Raw genomic sequence first — 10,408 nt, 5'->3', positions numbered from 1 at the left:
GTAAAGTAGAGGGTCAGCGAAAAAGGGAAAGACCTTTGTCTTGTTACCTAGTGGTGGTATAACAGAAATACCAGAAGTGGATGGCTTTAACAAGAAGAAATTTATTCTCTCATAGTCTAGGAGGCTAGAAGTCTGAATTCAGGGCGCCAGATCCCAGGCAAGGCTTTCTCTCTGTGTTCAGTCTGGGGTCCTTGACATCTATCTTCTCTTGGGTCTGGGAGCTTCTCAGCGCAGGGACCCTGGGTCCAAAGGACCCCTTTGCTCTTGGCTCTTTTCCTTGGTGGTAATAAGGTCCCCCTTCTCTCTGCTCCCTTCTCTCTTTTGTATATCAAAAGAGATTGACTCAAGATACAACCTAATCCTATAGATTGTGTCCTACTGCATTCACATAACTACCTCTAATCCTGCCTTATTAACATCATAGAGGTTAGGATTTACTACACACAGGGTTATCAGGTCACAAAATGGAGGACAACCACCCAATACTGGGAATCATGGCCTAGCCATGTTGACATAATTTTGGGGGACACAATTCATAGCATTCCACCCTTTTTGCCCCCCAAATTTGTGTCCTTGCCACATGTAAAACACATTCATCCCATCATATCACCCCAAAAGTCTTAAACCACCTACAAGTCCAAATTCCAAAAATTCCTCCTCATCTGTGTAATGATGAAGTTATCTGCTTCCAAATTAAAAGGGTGGAGCAAGCATGAGGTAGACATTTCTATTACAAATGGGAGAAATTGGAGGGAAAGAAAGGATAACAAGCAACAAGCAAGTCAGCATAACACATTACATTAGCTCTGAAGGCTTGGAAATAATCCTCTGTTCCCTGTGACAGTTTAGGCAGTGGCCCTGCCCTCCACACTCCGGGTATTGGTTACACTCTGGATTTGGGTGGAGGTCCCTCGGTCCTGGGCTTCAATTCACCTCTGCCTTCCAGGCCCACTGGGACAGCAACTCTGCTACCTCGGATTTGGGCAGCCCCATTCTAGTCCATCTGAGTGGCATCCTTACACCCTCAACCCAGGCAGGCCCTGTTTTGCCTCTTGGGTGTGGTAGCCCTGCCCCCTCAGCTTTGTGCAGTAGATCTGGCCTCATTCCCTCACACACTCCAGAACTGAGTTGGTGAAGATCTAGCTGACTCTTTAAAACCAAGGAGGCCATGGCCCACCCTTTGAGACCTCAAGGATTGTGGTCCTACCCTTTGTTTCCTGTGCTTTGTCTCTTCACCTTCTGCCTCCTGGCTCCTTGGCCACTTGGTCTCAGGCCCCTCTGGCCTCTTAGGCCAGCCCGATGTTTGCCCTGTTCCAAAGCTCTTTAGCTCTACTGATAAGTGCCTGGAGGTACCCTACACCACCAGTAAACCTCAGCTGAAAGGCACTCAGCTCCCTTGCTCCAGGGGTCGGCATGCCTAGCTCCACCAATAAATGCCCAGAAGTACTTCACCCCACCAGGAAGCCTCCTGCCTGAAGGCAGTCAGCTCTCTTGTTCTGTGAATTGGCTCCCACACCATCTTGCGCTGGTCTCCTGGTTCTGTTGCTTCCATTTCTCTGCTGCTGTTTCTCACCATTTGTGCCATTTCTGCTGTTACAGCTCTCCTCACTTCCTTCTTAGCCCTCCCCAGAATTGTCTTCGATGTTCATAATTCCACAAACAGTCTCTTCAAGGCAATCTAGGCTTTTACTATTAAAAAAATCAGGCACGTTAAAAGTCTTCTAGCCTCTTTCTGGAAACCCCAGTAGTGTAGTGGTTAACAGCTACGGCTGCTAACCAAAAGGTTGATAGTTTGAATCCGCCAGGCACTCACTGGCAGCTTTTTGGAACAGTTCTACTCTCTCCGATAGGGTCACTGTGAGTCAGAATCGACTCAACGGCAACGGGTTTTTAGTTTCTACCCGTTCACAGTTTCAAAACTGCTTCCACATTTTAGGTATCTGATGAAGTATCACCCCAGTCCTGGTACCAAATTCTCTCTTAGTTATTGTGATCCTCAAGGTTGTATGTCAGTTTGGCTGGGCCACAGTTCTTAGCGGTTTGGCAGTTACGATGTGTGTGGTAGTCCATATAATGATATCACCTCCACGATGAGATCTGATATAACGTGATCACCTCCATGATGGGATCTGCTGTGAGCAGCCAATCAATTGAAGGGGAGTTTCTTTAGGGTTGTGGCTTGCAACCAATAGGTGGACTTTCTGACAAGGCTCGCTGGCTTTTGCTTCCTCTGGATCCTGCAGCTGGCTCCTGTTCATCTGACTTCCGGTTCTTGGGACTTGAGCTAGCAGCTTGCCTTCCAATCTTGGGATTTGTCAGCCTCCACTGTCTTGATCTTGGGTTTGCCAGCCCCTGCAGTTGTGAGTTGGGAGAAGCCTCCTGCTTGACTCATGGACTTGGGACTTTCTAGCTTCTACAACCCTGTGAGCCATTTCCTTGATATAAATCTCTGTATATACACGTTTCAGTGGTTTTGCTTCTTTAGAGAACCCAGCCCAAGACAGTTATCTAGTGCTGCTATAACAGAAACACTGCAAGTGGATGGCTTTAACAAATTTATTCTTTTACAGTCTAGGAAGCTAGAAGTCTGAATTCAGGGTGCCAGCTCCCAGGGAAGGCTTTTTCTCTCTGGCGGTTCTGGGGAAAGGTCTTTGTCATCCATCATCTACTGAATCTAGGAAATTTTTAGCACGTGGACCCTGGGTCCAAAGGACACACTTCACTCCTGGCTCTTCTTGCTTAGTGGTAATGTGATTCCACTGCTTTCTGTCACTTCTCTCTTTTATATGTCAAAAGAGTTTGACTCAAAATACAGCCTAATCCTGTAAATTGTCTCATGCCTCATTAACATCACTGCCTCTAATCCTGCCTCATTAACATTGTAGAGGTTAGGATATACAACGCACAGGATTATAAGATTAGAAAATGGAGGACAACCACATGATATTGGGAATCAAGGCCTAGCCAAGTTGACACGCATTTTGGGGGGACACAGTTGAATATATAACAACCCTCAACGAGATGGGTTGACACAGTGGTTGCAACAATGGGCTCAAACATAGCAACAATTGTGAGGATGGCACAGGACTGGGCAGTGTTTCATTCTGTTGTATACAGGGTTGATATAAGTTGGAATCAACTTGACAGAACCTGACAACAGTAACAACAGTAGGGCTAAAAGTAATTGGAGAAAGTTCAAAAGAGAATAAGAAGAGAATTTGAAGACGTTGAATATTGTGGCATTGCAGTGCAGTGGGTCACTTTTATGTGGCAATTCTCAGCGTGGTATTATAACTCCTACAAAATGATTGGGTGGAACCATGCAGCTGAGGTACTTGTGGCACACTAAGGGGATTGGACACTGTCTCAGTCACCTAGTGCTGCTGTAACCGAAATACCACAAGTGGATGCCTTAACAAACAGAAGTTCTCTCACAGTCTAGCATCCTGGAAGTCCAAATTCAGGGCATCATCCTCAGGGGAAGGCTTTCTCTGTTGGCTCTGGAGGAAGGTTCTTGTCATCAATCCTCCCCTGGACTAGGAGCTTCTCCACACAGGAACCCCAGGTCCAAAAGATACGCTCTGCTCCCAGCACTGCTTTCTTGGTGGTATGAGGCGCCCACTCTCTGCTTGCTTCCCTTTGCTTTTATATCTTGTAAGACAGAAGGTGGTGCAGGCCATGCCCCAGGGAAACTCCCTTTGCATTGGATCAGGGATGTGACCTTAGTAAGGTCATTACAATCCCATCCTAATCACCAAGTGATAATCACAAAAAGTTTTAGTCACAAAATGGAGGACAACCACACAATACTGGAAATCATGGCCTAACCAAATTGACACGTACCTTGGAGGGACACAATTCAATCCATGACATTCTACCCTTTGGCCCCCCAAAATTCATGTCCTTACTACAGCTAAGACACATTTCACATTATCATACCATAGCAAAATGCTTAAATCAACTCCAAGGCCAAAATCCAAAAATTCTTCTTCGTCTGTGAAATCTAGAATACAAGTTACCTGCTTCCAAAGTACAATGGCAGGACAGACACAAGCTATACATCTCCATTACACACGGGAGAAGCTGGAGGGAAAGGAGGGATAATGAGCACGAAACAAGTCAGCAGAACACATTACATTAGCCTTCAAAGCTTCACAAATCATCCTCTGTTCTCTGAGAGCATTGACACGACTGCCCTGCCCTCCAGACTCAAGGTATTGGCCACACTCTCTGGATTCTGAGTGGAGGCCCCTCAGCTCTGGGCTTCAGCTCCACCTTCTGGGCCCATTGGGACGACAGTTCTGTTCCCTCAGTTCTAGGTGCACCGTTCTCCTAGTCCATCTGAGTGGCAACTCTGCCCTTAGAACACCAGAGGCCACGGCCTCACGCTTTGAAACTCCAGAGATCGTGGCCATACCTTTTGAGACTGAGGCAGCTTGGCTTCCTGTGTTCCTTTTCTCTTCAGCTTCTCCTTCCCAGTTCCTTGGCCTCTTGGCCCTCGGGCCTTATGCCCGCATCTGCCCTGCTGGGGCAAGTGTTCCAAAGCTTTGTAGCTCCACCGATAAGTGCCTAGAGGCACCCCACTCCACCAGGAAGCCTCCTGCCAAAGGCACTCAGCTGTCTCACTTTGTGGGTCAGCTCCAGTGCTATCTGGCGTTGGTCTCCTGGTTCTGCTGCTGCTGGTCGTCTTCCACTGCTGGTTCTCGCCATCTACATCATCTCCAGGGTTCACATTTCTCCTCACTTCCTTCTGAGTCCTCTACCCTTTTACAGTTTCAAAACCCCTTCCACATTTTAGGTATCTGTTAGAGCAGCACCCCACTCTCTCGGTACCAAGTTCTGTCTTAGTTATCTCATACTCCTGTAACAGAATTACCACAAATCGGTGGCTTTAACAAACAGAAGTTTGTTCTCACAGTCTAGTTGGCTAGAAGTCCAAATTCTGGGCACCAGCTCCAGGGGAAGGCTTTCTCTCTCTGTCAGCTCTGGAGGAAGGTCTTTGTCATCAACCCTCCCCTGGACTAGGAGCTTCTCTGCACAGGAACCCTGGGTCCAAAGGACGTGCTCCACTCCTGGCACTAATTTCTTGGTGGTATGAAGTCCCCTCCTCTCTGCTTGTTTCCCTTTCCTTTTATCTCTTGTAAGATAATAGGTGGTGCAGACCACACCACAAGGAAACTCCCTTTACATTGGATCAGGGATGTGACCTTACTAAGGGTGTTACAATCCCACCCTAATCGTCTTTAACAAAATTACAATCACAAAATGGAGGACAGCTACACAATACTGGGAATCATGGCCTAACTAAGTTGACACATATTTTTGGGGGACAGAATTCAATCCATGACAGACAGCTTGCTAATAATTCAAATAAATTACACAGTACCCTTGTGGGGTTGGGACCATGCAATTAAGGTGTATAGAACCCTAACAAGGGGATTGGTAAATTTTGCCATACTTCTAGGCTTAAAGCCAATCCCAGAGGAGAGAGGGGAACCTGACTACCACCAAGAAAGAAGAGCTAGGAGTGGAGCATGTCCTTTGGTCCCAGGATCCCTGCACTGAGAACCTTCCAGACTCAGAAAACAGAGAGAAATCTGTAACACCAGCAAGAGGTAGCAAGAAGCAGCAGCAGAGAAACTGCGGCAGCAGAGACAGCAGAACCAGGAGATGGCGTGGCGGGCTTCCCGACCCACGCAGTGAGAGAGCTCAGTGCCTTTGGCAGGAGGCTTGCTGGCAGAGTGGGGTACCTCCAGGCACTTGTCAGTGGAGCTGAGCTTGGCAACTCGTGGAGTGAGAGAGCTGAGTGCCTTCGGGCTGAGGCTTGCTGGCAGAGTGAGTTGCCCCTGGGCATTTACTGGCGGAGTTAAAGAGCTTCGTAATACTTGCTGGAGAAGGGCAGAGGCTGGGCCAAGGGGCTGAAGGCCAGAGAGAGGCCTGACTGTGGGTATGACCAAGAAGAGGCTGTCCTGATTAAAGAACTGTATCCTGAGTCATTCCTGATCCTGAATTGTAACCTGTTACTTCCCCATTTAACCCCATAAGTGTACGTACAGTTTGTGAGTTCTGTGTGGTCATTGCAATGAATTATCAAACCCAGCAGAGAAGCAGAGTGCTGTGGGACGGACGGTTGGTGTCAGAATTGGTAAAAAGGCTGGTGGGTAGGAATCAGCCTTGGGCTATTGATCTTGATTCTCCTTTCCCCTAGTGAAGTTAGAGGAGGTCAGGCATCCTTGCCATGCCATGTTTATGGGCATATTTATATTGATGGCCCTTAATAAAACATACCTCCCCGTAGTCACACCCTTGTATAGTCCCACGCTGACTGGGTACGGCCATATGACTTGCTTTAGCCGATGGTACATTAGCAAATGTGAAACAGCCGAGGTTTGATAAATGCTTGCACTTTGGCGCCTGTCGTCTTTGAATGCTCACTATTTGAAGCCAGTCACCATGTCAGAGGGCTGACTATCCTAAGGCCACTGTATTGTTAGGAGTCTAAACTAGGCACATGGTAGGTTATGCTGAAAGAGAGATGGCTTGGCTCCAGCCATCCCAGCTAAGTGCCAGTCATATAAAGAGAAGATGCTATCTTGGACCGTCTAGCCCCAGCAGACACCAAGTGGAGCAGAAGAAACACCCAGCTTAACCCAGCCCATACTGCAGGCTCATGAGAAATACTAAACTGTTTTTTAAGCCACTAAGTTTTGAAGTAGTTTGTCACACTGCAGTGGGTAATAGAAATAAGTATAGATCACTCTCCTGAGGAGTTTTGATGTAAAATTCTGATGGGGCGGTAGCTATAAGTGGTTTGGGGTTAAGAGATGTTTGTTTTTTGAATGTGTGGTTTAAAAGCACAACTGAGTGCTCATGGCAATGATCTGCTAGAGTGAGATGATGCTGAGACACCACGACCTTGTTCTTCCTTAGTCTTCTTTTCTCCAGGTCAAATGTCCTCAGTTCAATTCCCTGTGTGTGTGTTAGCATTTGTTGTTGTTAGGTGCCATTGAGTTGGTTCCGGCTCATAGCGACCCTGTGTACAACAGAACGAAACACTGCCCAGTCCTGTGCCATCCTCACAATTGTTATACTTGACCCATTGTTGCAGCCACTGTGTCAATCCATCTCATTGAGGGTCTTCCTCTTTTTTGATGACCCTCTACTCAACCAAGCATGATGTCCTTCTCCAGGGACTGGTCCCTCCTGATAACATGTCCAAAGTATGGGAGCCGTAGTCTTACCATCCTTGCTTCTGAGGAACATTCTGCCTGTACTCCTTCCAAGAGAGATTTGTTTTGGCAGTCCGTGATATACTTAATATTCTTCGCCAACACCATAGTCCAAGGGCATCAATTCTTCATTCTTATTCATTATCCAGCTTCCACATGCATATGAGGCGATTGAAAACACCATGGCTTGGGTCAGGCGCACCTTAGTCCTCAAAGTGACATCTTTCCTTTTAAACACTTTAAAGAGGTCTTTTGCAGCAGATTTGCCCAATGCAACATGTCGTTTGATTTCTTGACTGCTGCTTCCGTGGCTGTTGATTGTGGATCCAAGTAAAATGAAATCCTTGACAACGTCAGTCTTTTCTCTGTTTATCATGGTGTTGCTTATTGGTCTGGTTGTGAGGACTTTTTTTTTTTTAAGTTGAAGTGTAATCCATCCTGAAGGCTGTGGTCTTTGATCTTCATCAGTAAGTGCTTCAAGTCCTCTTCACTTTCAGCAAGCAAGGTTGTGTCATCTTCATATCCCAGGTTGTTAATTAGTCTTCCCCCAATCCTGATGCCCCGTTCTTCTTCATATAGTCCAGCTTCTTGGATTATTTGCTCAGCATACAGATTGAATAAATATGGTGAATGGATATAACCCTGACACACACCTTTCCTGAGTTTAAACCATGCAGTATCCCCTTGCTCTGTTTGAATTACTGCCTCTTGATTTATGTACAGGTTCCTCATGAGCACAATTAAGTGTTCTGGAATTCCCATTCTTCACAATGTCATCCATAATTTGTTATGATCCACACCGTCCAATGCCTTTGCATAGATGGAGATAATTGAGGACTATAAAGAATCTGCATAAAGACAATTTATTATGAAATATTTGAAGCTAGAAAATGTTTTTAAAAAAAACATAAAGGTATTAGAAAAAAATGTGGGAGAATTCTTTTATAACTTAAGAGTGTTGTAGTAGCCAGCCCTCATGATGGTCCCCAGTGATTTTCGCCTCCTGGTATTCACGCCCTTGTGTAGGTCTCTCTCATGGTGCACAGGGCTGACCTCTGGAACTACTAGGATATGTAGACAATGACAGTGTGAGATACCAAGGCTAGCCCACAAAAGACATTTTGGCTTTCACTTTGCCCTCTCTGAGTCTCTCACACGGGAAGCTTGTAGACTTGTTGTGAGGCCACTCAACCTGCCCCATGAAACTGAGGACCCCTGCAGACACCAGAACTAGCTTGGCCTGGCATCTGAATGAGCCGTTGTGTAAACAGATCCTCCCGCCCCAGTTCAGCCTGCAGAAAACTGCAGCTCCGACCAACATCCGAACAGCAAACTCATGTGACAGCCTGAGTCAGCATCACCCAGCTCAGCCGCTCTCAGATTCCTAGCCTACAAAAACTGGGTGAGATAATAAGTGTTCATTGTTTTCAGTCGTGGGGTTAGGGGTAGCTTGTTGTGTACTAATAGATAACTAATAGAAGTGGGCACAGCTTTCCCATTATTGAAATAAACTCCAGAAGCCAGAAACATCTTCAAGTAAACCAGCTACATAAAAATCAAATACCTCTGTGTGACAAAAACCACCATAAGCAAAGTAAATAGAAAAACGACAATGTGGGAAAAATAACTATAAATCGTATGACACACAAGAGCTAGTTTTGCTAATATGTAAAGAGATGATAATAAAAATTTTAAATACACTAATACCGCAATTTAAAAATTAGGTAAAAGATATGAAAATCTCACTTCCAAAAACAGGAATACAAGTTGCTCTTGCATCAGGCAGAGTTCCAAGAGAAAACAGCAGTGACATAGACACACTTAACGGACGAGCATTTGCTGAAAGGTGCACAGGGAACTGATGAGATGGGGACACACCCAGGGAACTACCAGTGACAGAAAGTTACACCTCAGAGGCCCAAAGGGTGAAGGGAATGGCGTTCCTGGAGCCCAGTGGAAACCGAATTATGGAAAGGGGCTGGCACACAGGAGCTGTGGCTGTGGATATAGCAGCAGCGGAGAATTACCTGGACGCTTCTCATCCCCCATCTTCCAACCTCCTTCCCGTGCCTCACAGTAGATGAACTCAACCAGTAGCCAGAAGCCAACGGAGCCCAGATGACACAGACCATAGAGGTCAGCCTTCTGGGACACAAAGCAGGGAAAAAGAACCCAGAGAATAATCTCTGTGAATGGCTGGAGAACAACCAGCACAGTCTGAAAACATATGAAAAGCAATAATTTTATATAATTAGGAAGCTTAACCCCCACGTGTCTGTGAGTTTGTCGTACTGTGGGGGCTTGCCTGTTGCTGTGATGCTGGAAGCTATGCCACTGGTATTCAGATACCAGCAGGGTCACCCATGGAGGACAGGTTTCAGCTGAGCTTCCAGACTAAGACAGACTAGGAAGAAGGACCCGGCAGGCTACTTCTGAAAAGCGTTAGCCAGTGAAAACCTTATGAGTAGCAGCGGAACATTGTCTGATATAGTGCTGGAAGATGAGCCCCCCAGGTTGGAAGGCACTCAAAAGATGACTGGGGAAGAGCTGCCTCCTCAAAGTAGAGTGGACCTTAATGACACGGATAGAGTAAATCTTTCGGGACCTTCATTTGCTGTTATGGCACGACTCAAAATGAGAAGAAACAGCTGCAAACATCCATTAATAATTGGAACCTGGAATGTACAAAGTATGAATCTAGGAAAATTGGAAATCATCAAAAATGAAATGGAACACATAAACATTGATATACTAGGCATTAGTGAGCTGAAATGGACTGGTATTGGCCATTTTGAACTGGACGATCATATAGTCTACTATGCTGGGAATGACAACTTGAAGAGGAATGGAGTTGCATTCATCGTCAAAAAGAACGTTTCAAGATCTATCCTGAAGTACAATGCTGTCAGTGATGGGATAGTATCCATACGCCTACAAGGAAGACCAGTTAATACGACTATTATTCAACTTTATGCACCAACCACTAGGGCCAGAGATGAAGAAATAGAAGATTTTTCTCAGCTGCTGCAGTCTGAAATTGATCGAACATGCAATCAAGATGCATTGATAATTACTGGAGATCGGAATGCGAAAGTTGGAAACAAAGAAGAAGGATCAGTAGTTGGAAAATATGGCCTTGGTGATAGAAACAATGCTGGAGATCGAATGATAGAATTTTG

The sequence above is a fragment of the Loxodonta africana genome, chromosome 7 (assembly GCF_030014295.1).
Source record: "Loxodonta africana isolate mLoxAfr1 chromosome 7, mLoxAfr1.hap2, whole genome shotgun sequence".
Taxonomy (NCBI): Eukaryota; Metazoa; Chordata; class Mammalia; order Proboscidea; family Elephantidae; genus Loxodonta; species Loxodonta africana.
Note: the sequence above shows the minus strand (reverse complement) of the source record.